The 16,306-nt window shown below is 49.1% G+C and overlaps 1 pseudogene; it reads left to right on the forward strand.

The window, feature by feature from the left end:
- LOC124019830 overlaps window positions 1–16,306 on the forward strand; it is a 109,450-nt pseudogene that overhangs the window by 41,358 nt on the left and 51,786 nt on the right.

Below are 16,306 nucleotides of genomic sequence, written 5' to 3' on the forward strand. Positions count from 1 at the left end.
TTATGCTAAGCTACAGTTAGGGTTTCTAGGGCTAGTGTTAGTAGTAGCTGGGTTATGCTAAGCTACAGTTAGGGTTTCTAGGGCTGGTGTTAGTGGTAGCTGGGTTATGCTAAGCTACAGCTGGATAGGGTTTCTAGGGCTAGTGTTAGTGGTAGCTGGGCTATGCTAAGCTACAGTTAGGTTTATAGAAGCAGGTACCCATGTGCCATCTCCTCATTGGTTATACCCACGTGGGTGATTGAAAGAAGAACTCTTTTGTCGGTCGTCGTGGTAATACTATGAAAGTCTAGATGCCAATCACCATATAAGTTCAAAGATGATAAATCCTGGAAGGAGTAGAGATGACTAGAAACAACTTGATTGACCGTTTTATGTGTGGATTAATTGTCGGACAAAGGACAAATTAGCTAGCAACATCAATCTAGGTAAATAGAACAAATTAGCTAGCAAGTGCACGATGGCGCACGCGCGCCATCCGGTTTGGGTTCCCTTTTAGGGTTTCTAGGGCTTAGTGTTTGTGGTAGCTGGGCTATGCTAAGCTACGGTTGGATAGGGTTTCTAGGGATAGTGTTAGTGATAGCTGGGCTATGCTAAGCAACAGTTGGATAGGGTTTCTAGGGCTAGTGTCAGTGGTAGCTTAAGCTAAAAGTTAGATAGGGTTTCTAGGGCTAGTGTCACAGTGGTAGTTATGCTGTGCTAAGCTACAGTTAGGGTTTCTAGGGCTAGTGTTAGTGGTAGCTGGACTATGCTAAAAAGCTAGATAGGGTTTCTAGGGCTAGTGTCACAGTGGTAGCTGGGCTATGCTAAGCTACAGTTAGGGTTTCTAGGGCTAGTGTTAGTGGTAGCTGGGCTAAAGATAGATATAGGGCTAGTGTCAGTGGTAGCTGGGCTAAGCTAAAGTTAGATAGGGTTTCTAGGGCTAGTGTCACAGTGGTAGTTATGCTGTGCTAAGCTACAGTTAGGGTTTCTAGGGCTAGTGTTAGTGGTAGCTGGACTATGCTAAGCTACAGTTGGGGTTTCTAGGGCTGGTGTTAGGGTAGCTGGGCTATTCTAAGCTACAGTTAGGGTTTCTAGGGTTGGGTTAGTGGTAGCTGGGTTATGCTAAGCTACAGTTAGGGTTTCTAGGGCTAGTGTTAGTAGTAGCTGGGTATTAAGCAACAGCTGGATAGGGTTTCTAGGGCTAGTGTTAGTGGTAGCTGGGCTATGCTAAGCTACAGTTAGGTTTATCAGGTACCCATGTGCCATCTCCTCATTGGTACCCCGTGGGTGATTGAAAGAAGAACTCTTTTGTCGGTTTCGTGGTAATACTATGAAAGTCTAGATGCCAATCACCATATAAGTTCAAAGATGATAAATCCTGGAAGGAGTAGAGATGACTAGAAACAACTTGATTGACCGTTTTATGTGTGGATTAATTGTCGGACAAAAGGACAAATTAGCTAGCAACATCAATCTAGGTAAATAGAACAAATTAGCTAGCAAGTGCACGATGGCGCATCGCGCCATCCGGTTTGGGTTCCCTTTTAGGGTTTCTAGAGGTTCGTGTGTGGGCTATGAAGCTACGGTTGGATAGGGTTTCTAGGGGAGTGTTAGTGATAGCTGGGCTATGCTAAGCAACAGTTGGATAGGGTTTCTAGGGCTAGGTCAGTGGTAGCTGCTAAGCTAAACAACTTGATAGGGTTTTGTAGGGCTAGTGTCACAGTGGACAAGTTATGCTGTGCTAAGTAAACAGTTAGGGTTTCTAGGGCAGTGTTAGTGGTAGTAAGCTAAAGTTAGATAGGGTTTCTAGGGCTAGTGTCAGTGGTAGCTGGGCTAAGCTAAAGTTAGATAGGGTTTCTAGGGCTAGTGTCACAGTGGTAGTTATGCTGTGCTAAGCTACAGTTAGGGTTTCTAGGGCTAGTGTTAGTGGTAGCTGGGCTAAGCTAAAGTAGATAGGGTTTCTAGGGCTAGTGTCACAGTGGTAGTTATGCTGTGCTAAGCTACAGTTAGGGTTTCTAGGGCTAGTGTTAGTGGTAGCTGGGCTAAGCTAAAGTTAGATAGGGTTTCTAGGCTAGTGTAGTGGTAGCTGGGCTAAGCTAAAGTTAGATAGGGTTTCTAGGGCTAGTGTCACAGTGGTAGTTATGCTGTGCTAAGCTACAGTTAGGGTTTCTAGGGCTAGTGTTAGTGGTAGCTGGGCTAGCTAAGCTACAGTTAGGGTTTCTTGGGCTGGTGTTTGTGGTAGCTGGGCTATGCTTTGCTAAAGATAGATAGGGTTTCTAGGGCTAATGTCACAGTGGTAGCTGGGCTATTCTAAGCTACAGTTAGGGTTTCTAGGGCTGGTGTTAGTGGTAGCTGGGCTATTCTAAGCTACAGTTAGGGTTTCTAGGGCTGGTGTTAGTGGTAGCTGGGCTATTCTAAGCTACAGTTAGGGTTTCTAGGGCTAGTGTTAGTAGTAGCTGGGTTATGCTAAGCTACAGTTAGGGTTTCTAGGGCTAGTGTTAGTAGTAGCTGGGTTATGCTAAGCTACAGTTGGGGTTTCTAGGGCTGGTGTTAGTGGTAGCTGGGTTATGCTAAGCTACAGCTGGATAGGGTTTCTAGGGCTAGTGTTAGTGGTAGCTGGGCTATGCTAAGCCAGTTAGGTTTATAGAAGCAGGTACCCATGTGCCATCTCCTCATTGGTTATACCCACGTGGGTGATTGAAAGAAGAACTCTTTTGTCGGTCGTCGTGGTAATACTATGAAAGTCTAGATGCCAATCACCATATAAGTTCAAAGATGATAAATCCTGGAAGGAGTAGAGATGACTAGAAACAACTTGATTGACCGTTTTATGTGTGGATTAATTGTCGGACAAAGGACAAATTAGCTAGCAACATCAATCTAGGTAAATAGAACAAATTAGCTAGCAAGTGCACGATGGCGCACGCGCCATCCGGTTTGGGTTCCCTTTTAGGGTTTCTAGGCTTAGTGTTCGTGGTAGCTGGGCTATGCTAAGCTACGGTTGGATAGGGTTTCTAGGGATAGTGTTAGTGATAGCTGGGCTATGCTAAGCAACAGTTGGATAGGGTTTCTAGGGCTAGTGTCAGTGGTAGCTGGGCTAAGCTAAAGTTAGATAGGGTTTGTAGGGCTAGTGTCACAGTGGTAGTTATGCTGTGCTAAGCTACAGTTAGGGTTTCTAGGGCTAGTGTTAGTGGTAGCTGGGCTAAGCTAAAGTTAGATAGGGTTTCTAGGGCTAGTGTCACAGTGGTAGTTATGCTGTGCTAAGCTACAGTTAGGGTTTCTAGGGCTAGTGTTAGTGGTAGCTGGGCTAAGCTAAAGTTAGATAGGGTTTCTAGGGCTAGTGTCAGTGGTAGCTGGGCTAAGCTAAAGTTAGATAGGGTTTCTAGGGCTAGTGTCACAGTGGTAGTTATGCTGTGCTAAGCTACAGTTAGGGTTTCTAGGGCTAGTGTTAGTGGTAGCTGGACTATGCTAAGCTACAGTTAGGGTTTCTAGGGCTGGTGTTAGGGGTAGCTGGGCTATTCTAAGCTACAGTTAGGGTTTCTAGGGTTGGGTTAGTGGTAGCTGGGTTATGCTAAGCTACAGTTAGGGTTTCTAGGGCTAGTGTTAGTAGTAGCTGGGTTATGCTAAGCAACAGCTGGATAGGGTTTCTAGGGCTAGTGTTAGTGGTAGCTGGGCTATGCTAAGCTACAGTTAGGTTTATAGAAGCAGGTACCCATGTGCCATCTCCTCATTGGTTATACCCACGTGGGTGATTGAAAGAAGAACTCTTTTGTCGGAAGTCTTGGTAATACTATGAAAGTCTAGATGCCAATCACCATATAAGTTCAAAGATGATAAATCCTGGAAGGAGTAGAGATGACTAGAAACAACTTGATTGACCGTTTTATGTGTGGATTAATTGTCGGACAAAGGACAAATTAGCTAGCAACATCAATCTAGGTAAATAGAACAAATTAGCTAGCAAGTGCACGATGGGCGCACGCGCGCCATCCGGTTTGGGTTCCCTTTTAGGGTTTCTAGGGCGAGTGTTCGTGGTAGCTGGGCTATGCTAAGCTACGGTTGGATAGGGTTTCTAGTGATAGCTGGGCTATGCTAAGCAACAGTTGGATAGGGTTTCTAGGGCTAGTGTCAGTGGTAGCTGGGCTAAGCTAAAGTTAGATAGGGTTTGTAGGGCTAGTGTCACAGTGGTAGTTATGCTGTGCTAAGCTACAGTTAGGGTTTCTAGGGCTAGTGTTAGTGGTAGCTGGGCTAAGCTAAAGTTAGATAGTGGGTTTCTAGGGGGCTAGTGTCAGTGGTAGCTGCTGGCTAAGCTAAAGGGTTTTAGATAGGGTTTCTAGGGCTAGTGTCACAGTGGTAGTTATGCTGTGCTAAGCTACAGTTAGGGTTTCTAGGGCTAGTGTTAGTGGTAGCTGGGCTAAGCTAAAGTTAGATAGGGTTTCTAGGGCTAGTGTCAGTGGTAGCTGGGCTAAGCTAAAGTTAGATAGGGTTTCTAGGGCTAGTGTCACAGTGGTAGTTATGCTGTGCTAAGCTACAGTTAGGGTTTCTAGGGCTAGTGTTAGTGGTAGCTGGGCTATTCTAAGCTACAGTTAGGGTTTCTTGGGCTGGTGTTTGTGGTAGCTGGGCTATGCTTTGCTAAAGATAGATAGGGTTTCTAGGGCTAATGTCACAGTGGTAGCTGGGCTATTCTAAGCTACAGTTAGGGTTTCTAGGGCTGGTGTTAGTGGTAGCTGGGCTATTCTAAGCTACAGTTAGGGTTTCTAGGGCTGGTGTTAGTGGTAGCTGGGCTATTCTAAGCTACAGTTAGGGTTTCTAGGGCTAGTGTTAGTAGTAGCTGGGTTATGCTAAGCAACAGCTGGATAGGGTTTCTAGGGCTAGTGTTAGTGGTAGCTGGGCTATGCTAAGCTACAGTTAGGTTTATAGAAGCAGGTACCCATGTGCCATCTCCTCATTGGTTATACCCACGTGGGTGATTGAAAGAAGAACTCTTTTGTCGGTCGTCGTGGTAATACTATGAAAGTCTAGATGCCAATCACCATATAAGTTCAAAGATGATAAATCCTGGAAGGAGTAGAGATGACTAGAAACAACTTGATTGACCGTTTTATGTGTGGATTAATTGTCGGACAAAGGACAAATTAGCTAGCAACATCAATCTAGGTAAATAGAACAAATTAGCTAGCAAGTGCACGATGGCGCACGCGCGCCATCCGGTTTGGGTTCCCTTTTAGGGTTTCTAGGGCGAGTGTTCGTGGTAGCTGGGCTATGCTAAGCTACGGTTGGATAGGGTTTCTAGGGATAGTGTTAGTGATAGCTGGGCTATGCTAAGCAACAGTTGGATAGGGTTTCTAGGGCTAGTGTCAGTGGTAGCTGGGCTAAGCTAAAGTTAGATAGGGTTTGTAGGGCTAGTGTCACAGTGGTAGTTATGCTGTGCTAAGCTACAGTTAGGGTTTCTAGGGCTAGTGTTAGTGGTAGCTGGGCTAAGCTAAAGTTAGATAGGGTTTCTAGGGCTAGTGTCAGTGGTAGCTGGGCTAAGCTAAAGTTAGATAGGTTTCTAGGGCTAGTGTCACAGTGGTAGTTATGCTGTGCTAAGCTACAGTTAGGGTTTCTAGGGCTAGTGTTAGTGGTAGCTGGGCTAAGCTAAAGTTAGATAGGGTTTCTAGGGCTAGTGTCACAGTGGTAGTTATGCTGTGCTAAGCTACAGTTAGGGTTTCTAGGGCTAGTGTTAGTGGTAGCTGGGCTAAGCTAAAGTTAGATAGGGTTTCTAGGGCTAGTGTCAGTGGTAGCTGGGCTAAGCTAAAGTTAGATAGGGTTTCTAGGGCTAGTGTCACAGTGGTAGTTATGCTGTGCTAAGCTACAGTTAGGGTTTCTAGGGCTAGTGTTAGTGGTAGCTGGGCTATTCTAAGCTACAGTTAGGGTTTCTTGGGCTGGTGTTTGTGGTAGCTGGGCTATGCTTTGCTAAAGATAGATAGGGTTTCTAGGGCTAATGTCACAGTGGTAGCTGGGCTATTCTAAGCTACAGTTAGGGTTTCTAGGGCTGGTGTTAGTGGTAGCTGGGCTATTCTAAGCTACAGTTAGGGTTTCTAGGGCTGGTGTTAGTGGTAGCTGGGCTATTCTAAGCTACAGTTAGGGTTTCTAGGGCTAGTGTCAGTGGTAGCAGGGTTATGAGAGATTTCAGAAAGACAGATACAAACATTCACTCTCTCTCTTGCTCTCAATTCAATGGGCTTTATTAGCATGAGAAACATAGCACTGTCTCTCACACTCTCTCTCTTTCCCTCTCTCTTTCCCCCTCTCTCTCTCTCTCTCTCTCTCTCACACACTCTTCAGCCTGTGTATGTGGTTGACTACTGGGAGTGTGTGTGTGGGGGGTAGCAGCTCAGGGAGGTTTTAGTGCTCTGTGTTTTAATCACTGGTTTTATCTCTCCCCTGTCATTAAGATAAATGATATGAAGGTGGCTATCCAAGTCTCCAGTATTCCACGCCCAGGGCGTTTGTTATACTAGGGGTGTGTGCTGCGTGTGCCTGTCACGTTGACTTATGTGGTGCCATCATATCTGCTATTTTACCCATATATTTGATTATTATGTAACCTATTACATTAGAGATTCTGGGGGCTGTTTTCCATAAGAAAGCGCACAGCTGCTGCTCAGTGGACCTGTCACCTCTCATTCCACACCCAGCCGGTGTGGTCTGAAACAGCCCTGATACACCCAGCCTTAGCCTGTCAGAACCACACATTATCACCTCACTTAAGTTGCGCTGCTGGAGTGACTCACCTCCATAAGCTTTGCTTGTTGTTCTTCTTTGTAAACAAACACGTGTGACTGTCTCAAACTGCTGTTTTGGGAAACCCAGTACCGGTAAGCCTCGGAAGCTTGTGCTGGACCTTAAAAAATGCTAATATTCAAAGCCCAAAAAGTGTAATTTACCAAAATGCTAACAACTACTAAGGAATCATCATAGGATGCTAACTAAATGCTAACAACTACTAAGTAATCCTCATAGAGGATGCTAATTAAATACTAACGAGCGCATTGCAAACATTTTGTACAGTTTCTGCAGAGCATTTAGCACATTCTAGAAAGTTAACTTAATAGTTATAAGATATCTAGCTGGCGAACATTTAGTTGTGAATTCCAGTCTGAAAATTAGATCACCTGGCGCGTGCTGCACGACACTTGAGAGACACACCTCCGGTCTCGTTGTTGTGTGCTTATAAACAAACACCACGTGACAGGGAACTATCGTAAGAGTCATAATTATGTGACAGATGAAATGGAGAACACAATGTTCTTTATCTCCTAATGTATTGCACAAGTTGACTGAAGGTATTTACTTAAAAAGTAGCTACAACTTTTCAAATGTATAGTTTCAACGGCATTGGAAAACCATCCCGTGTTTTTTTCCAAATACCCCGTTATATCGCCCAAACTCAGTTATAGTGGGGTCACATTATAGGGAGATCATCAGTGGACTGATCTAGGTACATCAGTCTACATCAGTAATCTATAGGCTAGATTAAGATTTAGAATCGAGGCCATGTCTATGTAAGTCGCTCTGGATAAGAGCGTCTGCTAAATGACTTAAATGTAAATGTAAATGTCTATGGTCATCGAGGCTACGCCTTGAAGGAGAGAGAATTAGTGATGGGGGTGAACATCACTGTACCTGCATCAGAACTCCAGAACTATTACACTGTACCTGCATCAGAACTCCAGAACTATTACACTGTACCTGCATCAGAACTCCAGAACTATTACACTGTACCTGCATCAGAACTCCAGAACTATTACACTGTACCTGCATCAGAACTCCAGAACTATTACACTGTACCTGCATCAGAACTCCAGAACTATTACACTGTACCTGCATCAGAACTCCAGAACTATTACACTGTACCTGCATCAGAACTCCAGAACTATTACACTGTACCTGCATCAGAACTCCAGAACTATTACACTGTACCTGCATCAGAACTCCAGAACTATTACACTGTACCTGCATCAGAACTCCAAAACTTTTACACTGTACCTGCATCAGAACTCCAGAACTATTACACTGTACCTGCATCAGAACTCCAGAACTTTTACACTGTACCTGCATCAGAACTCCAGAACTATTACACTGTACCTGCATCAGAACTCCAGAACTATTACACTGTACCTGCATCAGAACTCCAGAACTATTACACTGTACCTTCAGAACTCCAGAACTATTACACTGTACCTGCATCAGAACTCCAGAACTTTTACACTGTACCTGCATCAGAACTCCAGAACTATTACACTGTACCTGCATCAGAACTCCAGAACTATTACACTGTACCTGCATCAGAACTCCAGAACTTTTACACTGTACCTGCATCAGAACTCCAGAACTTTTACACTGTACCTGCATCAGAACTCCAGAACTATTACACTGTACCTGCATCAGAACTCCAGAACTATTACACTGTACCTGCATCAGAACTCCAGAACTTTTACACTGTACCTGCATCAGAACTCCAGAACTATTACACTGTACCTGCATCAGAACTCCAGAACTTTTACACTGTACCTGCATCAGAACTCCAGAACTATTACACTGTACCTGCATCAGAACTCCAGAACTATTACACTGTACCTGCATCAGAACTCCAGAACTTTTACACTGTACCTGCATCAGAACTCCAGAACTTTTACACTGTACCTGCATCAGAACTCCAGAACTATTACACTGTACCTGCATCAGAACTCCAGAACTATTACACTGTACCTGCATCAGAACTCCAGAACTTTTACACTGTACCTGCATCAGAACTCCAGAACTTTCACACTGTACCTGCATCAGAACTCCAGAACTATTACACTGTACCTGCATCAGAACTCCAGAACTATTACACTGTACCTGCATCAGAACTCCAGAACTATTACACTGTACCTGCATCAGAACTCCAGAACTTTTACACTGTACCTGCATCAGAACTCCAGAACTTTTACACTGTACCTGCATCAGAACTCCAGAACTTTTACTTTATAACTTGTTGTCCATATTATTTTTAATCGGGAGCCAATTTGTTTTCAGCACGTTTATTTCCATGACTGATCATGGAAGCAGACATTTGGTGAGATATATGTTTGGAACATCGAATCGCATACAGAGTCAAGAAAATTGCTGTGTTCATTTTTATTTATTTAGTGTTTGTCATTTTGACTAAAATATCACCATGTCACATTTTTGTCATTTGAAGGATTTAGTCTAGTTATTATTATAATTTTTTCTCTTTATTTAACCAGGTAGGCCAGTTGAGAACAAGTTCTCATTTACAACTGCAACCTGGCCAAGATAAAGCAAAGCAGTGCGACACAAACAACAAGACAGAGTTACACATGGAATAAACAAACATACAGTCAATAATACAATAGAAAATGTCTATATAGAATGTGTACAAATGAGGTAGGATAAGGGAGGTAAGGCAATAAATAGGCCATAGTGGCGAAATAACTACAATTTAGCAATTATACACTGGAGTGATAGATGTGCAGAAGATGAGTGTTCAAGTAGAGATACTGGGGTGCAAAGGAGCAAAGTAAATAACAGTATGGGGATGAGGTAGTTGGATGGGCTGTTTACAGATGGCTATGCACAGGTGCAGTGATCTGTGAGCTGCTCTGACAGCTGGTGCTTAAAGCTAGTGAGGAGATATGAGTTTCCAGCTTCAGTGATTTGGTAATGGTACCAGGGTCACGTCAGTAGACTACTGGTAATGGTACCAGGGTCACGTCAGTAGGCTACTGGTAATGGTACCAGGGTCACGTCAGTAGGCTACTGGTAATGGTACCAGGGTCACGTCAGTAGGCTACTGGTAATGGTACCAGGGTCACGTTCAGTAGGCTACTGGTAATGGTACCAGGGTCACGTTCAGTAGGCTACTGGTAATGGTACCAGGGTCACGTTCAGTAGGCTACTGGTAATGGTACCAGGGTCACGTTCAGTAGACTACTGGTAATGGTACCAGGGTCACGTTCAGTAGACTACTGGTAATGGTACCAGGGTCACGTTCAGTAGACTACTGGTAATGGTACCAGGGTCACGTTCAGTAGACTACTGGTAATGGTACCAGGGTCGCGTTCAGTAGACTCCTGGTAATGGTACCAGGGTCGCGTTCAGTAGACTACTGGTAATGGTACCAGGGTCGCGTTCAGTAGACTACTGGTAATGGTACCAGGGTCGCGTTCAGTAGACTACTGGTAATGGTACCAGGGTCGCGTTCAGTAGACTACTGGTAATGGTACCAGGGTCGCGTTCAGTAGACTACTGGTAATGGTACCAGGGTCGCGTTCAGTAGACTACTGGTAATGGTACCAGGGTCGCGTTCAGTAGGCTACTGGTAATGGTACCAGGGTCACGTTCAGTAGGCTACTGTTAATGGTACCAGGGTCACGTTCTCGAACGTAGCACATATAAATGCCATGAATAGAGCCGGCATTATCCCTTATTCAACATGTCAGAGAGGCATGTTTGTGTTCTACATAGCCTCTTTCTGAGTGTTCCATAACATTGCGTTCCCCAGGCTGTTAGCTATAGCTAGTTCATGTGGTAACATGACTGGACAAGGTGTAGCCTAAACAAATGGTTTACGGTCCGGTCCGTAAGTAGCCTAGCTTTAGAATGGCCCATGATATGCTTAATGAATATAAAATGTGTCTCTCCAATATAGCGGCAGTATTATGGGTCATGTGTTTTGAACGGTAGCCTATAAGGTCTAGAATCGATCAGTTCGCAGAGGAAAAGAGGGAGACGTGGTGACATCGTCTATAAAACCTGTATATGAAACACAGTGAGAAAAGTGGGAGGGGTTGAGCGTCATTACAAATTCAAAGACAGCCTACTTTTCTCTAGATTACTCAAGGGAGAGAAAAACATAGCCAGACTGTTGTTTTACTATTAAACTCAATACTGCTACTGTTTTTTACATTTTATTTAGTAAAGCAGCTTGTGTTTCTTAACCAGCCAAAGGGTAGCTAACTAGAGGGCTGGCGGTAAAGCAAGAGAGTCGTCTGTGTGATGTGTACACTATAAGCGGAGCCTGTCTGCCTGACTTCACACTCATCGCTTGCTCCCCTGCAGCTCACCAGCTGATGTAGGCTGTGTGTGCTGGGTGTGACGTGTCCTTCCCACTGCTGAATGCGCTGCACATCTGGGTTGCTAATATTAATTGAGCTTATCACTGAAAAGCGCTGAATCGTTCCAGAAACTCTTGTCGAGTCCACTTAGTTGTCTGATTTTTGTCATAGAGATCATTTTCTCGTCTCATTTTATATTTATACCTGGGTCTGTTTTATATTATAGTCAATATTTTTGTTGATGAAATTAACGCTGTCGTATCGGCACCTAAGTATCGTATTGTGAGGTCCCTGGCAATTCCCAGCCCAAGAGCAAATGAGATGTTAGTTGCTCGAATGTCCACCCATAGCATGGAGAACATACATTATTAATATGCATGGGCATTTCATTATTGTAGATAATGAACAATTTGCATCTCATTAGCATGGAATTAGTATCAGCTCACTCATGAACTGGTTCCAGTCCACAGGTCGTACTGGTAGGAACCTGGTCTGATAACACTTCATTGAAATTCATATCACACCCGCGCCACATGTAATTATCTGTAGTGGAAACTAGGCCTGCATCAACCCTTCTGAGAGAGCTGGTGATACGTATTAGCCTATATCACATAGTTTATACATTCGTTTGATGGATTTAGCTTCATCTGCGCCATGAAAATTCAAAATCATGAATCAAAATGAAGCTATTTGGCTACCCAGTCCAAAGCAGTAGGACTATTGTTGAGGGTAAAAAGGTGGAACAACTGCGAGAATGCATAGAATAAGATGTCTGGGGGCGGCAGGGTAGCCTAATGGTTAGAGTGGAGGGGCGGCAGGGTAGCCTAGTGGTTAGAGTGGAGGGGCGGCAGGGTAGACTAGTGGTTAGAGTGGAGGGGCGGCAGGGTAGCCTAGTGGTTAGAGTGGAGGGGCGGCAGGGTAGCCTAGTGGTTAGAGTGGAGGGGCGGCAGGGTAGCCTAGTGGTTAGAGTGGAGGGGCGGCAGGGTAGCCTAGTGGTTAGAGTGGAGGGCGGCAGGGTAGCCTAGTGGTTAGAGTGGAGGGGCGGCAGGGTAGCCTAGTGGTTAGAGTGGAGGGGCGGCAGGGTAGACTAGTGGTTAGAGTGGAGGGGCGGCAGGGTAGCCTAGTGGTTAGAGTGGAGGGGCGGCAGGGTAGCCTAGTGGTTAGAGTGGAGGGGCGGCAGGGTAGCCTAGTGGTTAGAGTGGAGGGGCGGCAGGGTAGCCTAGTGGTTAGAGTGGAGGGCGGCAGGGTAGCCTAGTGGTTAGAGTGGAGGGCGGCAGGGTAGCCTAGTGGTTAGAGTGGAGGGGCGGCAGGGTAGCCTAGTGGTTAGAGTGGAGGGGGCTAGTGGTTAGAGTGGGGGCGGCAGGGTAGCCTAGTGGTTAGGGAGGGCGGCAGGGTAGCCTAGTGGTTAGAGTGGAGGGTCGGCAGGGTAGACTAGTGGTTAGAGTGGAGGGGCGGCAGGGTAGCTAGTGGTTGGTTAGAGTGGGAGGAGGGGTCGGCAGGGTAGACTAGTGGTTAGAGTGGAGGGGCGGCAGGGTAGCCTAGTGGTTAGAGTGGAGGGCGGCAGGGTAGCCTAGTGGTTAGAGTGGAGGGGCGGCAGGGTAGACTAGTGGTTAGAGTGGAGGGGCGGCAGGGTAGCCTAGTGGTTAGAGTGGAGGGGCGGCAGGGTAGCCTAGTGGTTAGAGTGGAGGGGCGGCAGGGTAGCTAGTGGTTAGAGTGGAGGGCGGCAGGGTAGCCTAGTGGTTAGAGTGGAGGGCGGCAGGGTAGACTAGTGGTTAGAGTGGAGGGGGCAGGGTAGACAGTGGGAGTGGAGGGGCGGCAGGGTAGACTAGTGGTTAGAGTGGAGGGCGGCAGGGTAGCCTAGTGGTTAGAGTGGAGGGGCGGCAGGGTAGACTAGTGGTTAGAGTGGAGGGGCGGCAGGGTAGCCTAGTGGTTAGAGTGGAGGGCGGCAGGGTAGCCTAGTGGTTAGAGTGGAGGGCGGCAGGGTAGCCTAGTGGTTAGAGTGGAGGGCGGCAGGGTAGCCTAGTGGTTAGAGTGGAGGGGCGGCAGGGTAGCCTAGTGGTTAGAGTGGAGGGCGGCAGGGTAGCCTAGTGGTTAGAGTGGAGGGGCGGCAGGGTAGCCTAGTGGTTAGAGTGGAGGGGCGGCAGGGTAGCCTAGTGGTTAGAGTGGAGGGGCGGCAGGGTAGCCTAGTGGTTAGAGTGGAGGGGCGGCAGGGTAGACTAGTGGTTAGAGTGGAGGGGCGGCAGGGTAGCCTAGTGGTTAGAGTGGAGGGGCGGCAGGGTAGCCTAGTGGTTAGAGTGGAGGGCGGGGGCGGCAGGGTAGACTAGTGGTTAGAGTGGAGGGCGGCAGGGTAGACTAGTGGTTAGAGTGGAGGGGCGGCAGGGTAGCCTAGTGGTTAGAGTGGAGGGTCGGCAGGGTAGACTAGTGGTTAGAGTGGAGGGGCGGCAGGGTAGCCTAGTGGTTAGTGGAGGGTGGAGGGTAGCTAGTGGTTAGAGGGTAGACTAGTGGTTAGAGTGGAGGGGGGCGGCAGGGTAGCCTAGTGGTTAGAGTGGAGGGCGGCAGGGTAGCCTAGTGGTTAGAGTGGAGGGGCGGCAGGGTAGCCTAGTGGTTAGAGTGGAGGGCGGCAGGGTAGCCTAGTGGTTAGAGTGGAGGGGCGGCAGGGTAGACTAGTGGTTAGAGTGGAGGGGCGGCAGGGTAGCCTAGTGGTTAGAGTGGAGGGCGGCAGGGTAGAGTGGTTGGAGGGGCGGCAGGGTAGCCTAGTGGTTAGAGTGGAGGGTCGGCAGGGTAGCCTAGTGGTTAGAGTGGAGGGCGGCAGGGTAGACTAGTGGTTAGAGTGGAGGGGGCGGCAGGGTAGACTAGTGGTTAGAGTGGAGGGCGGCAGGGTAGCCTAGTGGTTAGAGTGGAGGGTCGGCAGGGTAGACTAGTGGTTAGAGTGGAGGGCGGCAGGGTAGCCTAGTGGTTAGAGGGAGGGGCGGCAGGGTAGCCTAGTGGTTAGAGTGGAGGGGCGGCAGGGTAGCCTAGTGGTTAGAGTGGTTGGTTAGGTTGCCTAGTGGTTAGAGTGGAGGGGCGGCAGGGTAGCCTAGTGGTTAGAGTGGAGGGGCGGCAGGGTAGCCTAGTGGTTAGAGTGGAGGGGCGGCAGGGTAGCCTAGTGGTTAGAGTGGAGGGCGGCAGGGTAGCCTAGTGGTTAGAGTGGAGGGGCGGCAGGGTAGCCTAGTGGTTAGAGTGGAGGGCGGCAGGGTAGCCTAGTGGTTAGAGTGGAGGGGCGGCAGGGTAGCCTAGTGGTTAGAGTGGAGGGGCGGCAGGGTAGCCTAGTGGTTAGAGTGGAGGGGCGGCAGGGTAGCCTAGTGGTTAGAGTGGAGGGGCGGCAGGGTAGCCTAGTGGTTAGAGTGGAGGGCGGCAGGGTAGCCTAGTGGTTAGAGTGGAGGGGCGGCAGGGTAGACTAGTGGTTAGAGTGGAGGGGCGGCAGGGTAGCCTAGTGGTTAGAGTGGAGGGCGGCAGGGTAGCCTAGTGGTTAGAGTGGAGGGGCGGCAGGGTAGCCTAGTGGTTAGAGTGGAGGGGCTAGTGGTTAGAGTGGAGGGGCGGCAGGGTAGCCTAGTGGTTAGAGTGGAGGGCGGCAGGGTAGCCTAGTGGTTAGAGTGGAGGGGCGGCAGGGTAGCCTAGTGGTTAGAGTGGAGGGCGGCAGGGTAGCCTAGTGGTTAGAGTGGAGGGGCGGCAGGGTAGCCTAGTGGTTAGAGTGGAGGGGCGGCAGGGTAGCCTAGTGGTTAGAGTGGTTAGTGGTTAGAGTGGAGGGGCGGCAGGGTAGCCTAGTGGTTAGAGTGGAGGGCGGCAGGGTAGCCTAGTGGTTAGAGTGGAGGGCGGCAGGGTAGCCTAGTGGTTAGAGTGGAGGGGCGGCAGGGTAGCCTAGTGGTTAGAGTGGAGGGGCGGCAGGGTAGCCTAGTGGTTAGAGTGGAGGGGCGGCAGGGTAGCCTAGTGGTTAGAGTGGAGGGGCGGCAGGGTAGCCTAGTGGTTAGAGGGAGGGGCGGCAGGGTAGCCTAGTGGTTAGAGTGGAGGGCGGCAGGGTAGCCTAGTGGTTAGAGTGGAGGGGCGGCAGGGTAGCCTAGTGGTTAGAGTGGAGGGCGGCAGGGTAGCCTAGTGGTTAGAGTGGAGGCGGCAGGGTAGCCTAGTGGTTAGAGTGGAGGGGCGGCAGGGTAGCCTAGTGGTTAGAGTGGAGGGGCGGCAGGGTAGCCTAGTGGTTAGAGTGGAGGGCGGCAGGGTAGCCTAGTGGTTAGAGTGGAGGGGCGGCAGGGTAGCCTAGTGGTTAGAGTGGAGGGGCGGCAGGGTAGCCTAGTGGTTAGAGTGGAGGGGCGGCAGGGTAGCCTAGTGGTTAGAGTGGAGGGGCGGCAGGGTAGCCTAGTGGTTAGAGTGGAGGGGCGGCAGGGTAGCCTAGTGGTTAGAGTGGAGGGGCGGCAGGGTAGCCTAGTGGTTAGAGTGGAGGGGCGGCAGGGTAGCCTAGTGGTTAGAGTGGAGGGGCGGCAGGGTAGCCTAGTGGTTAGAGTGGAGGGCGGCAGGGTAGCCTAGTGGTTAGAGTGGAGGGGCGGCAGGGTAGCCTAGTGGTTAGAGTGGAGGGGCGGCAGGGTAGCCTAGTGGTTAGAGTGGAGGGGCGGCAGGGTAGCCTAGTGGTTAGAGTGGAGGGGCGGCAGGGTAGCCTAGTGGTTAGAGTGGAGGGGCGGCAGGGTAGCCTAGTGGTTAGAGTGGAGGGGCGGCAGGGTAGCCTAGTGGTTAGAGTGGAGGGCGGCAGGGTAGCCTAGTGGTTAGAGTGGAGGGGCGGCAGGGTAGCCTAGTGGTTAGAGTGGAGGGGCGGCAGGGTAGCCTAGTGGTTAGAGTGGAGGGCGGCAGGGTAGCCTAGTGGTTAGAGTGGAGGGGCGGCAGGGTAGCCTAGTGGTTAGAGTGGAGGGGCGGCAGGGTAGACTAGTGGTTAGAGTGGAGGGCGGCAGGGTAGCCTAGTGGTTAGAGTGGAGGGGCGGCAGGGTAGCCTAGTGGTTAGAGTGGAGGGCGGCAGGGTAGCCTAGTGGTTAGAGTGGAGGGGCGGCAGGGTAGCCTAGTGGTTAGAGTGGAGGGGCGGCAGGGTAGCCTAGTGGTTAGAGTGTTGGACTAGTAACCGGAAGGTTGCCTAGTGGTTAGAGTGGAGGGGCGGCAGGGTAGCCTAGTGGTTAGAGTGGAGGGGCGGCAGGGTAGCCTAGTGGTTA

The sequence above is a fragment of the Oncorhynchus gorbuscha genome, unplaced genomic scaffold (assembly GCF_021184085.1).
Source record: "Oncorhynchus gorbuscha isolate QuinsamMale2020 ecotype Even-year unplaced genomic scaffold, OgorEven_v1.0 Un_scaffold_692, whole genome shotgun sequence".
Classification (NCBI taxonomy): Eukaryota; Metazoa; Chordata; class Actinopteri; order Salmoniformes; family Salmonidae; genus Oncorhynchus; species Oncorhynchus gorbuscha.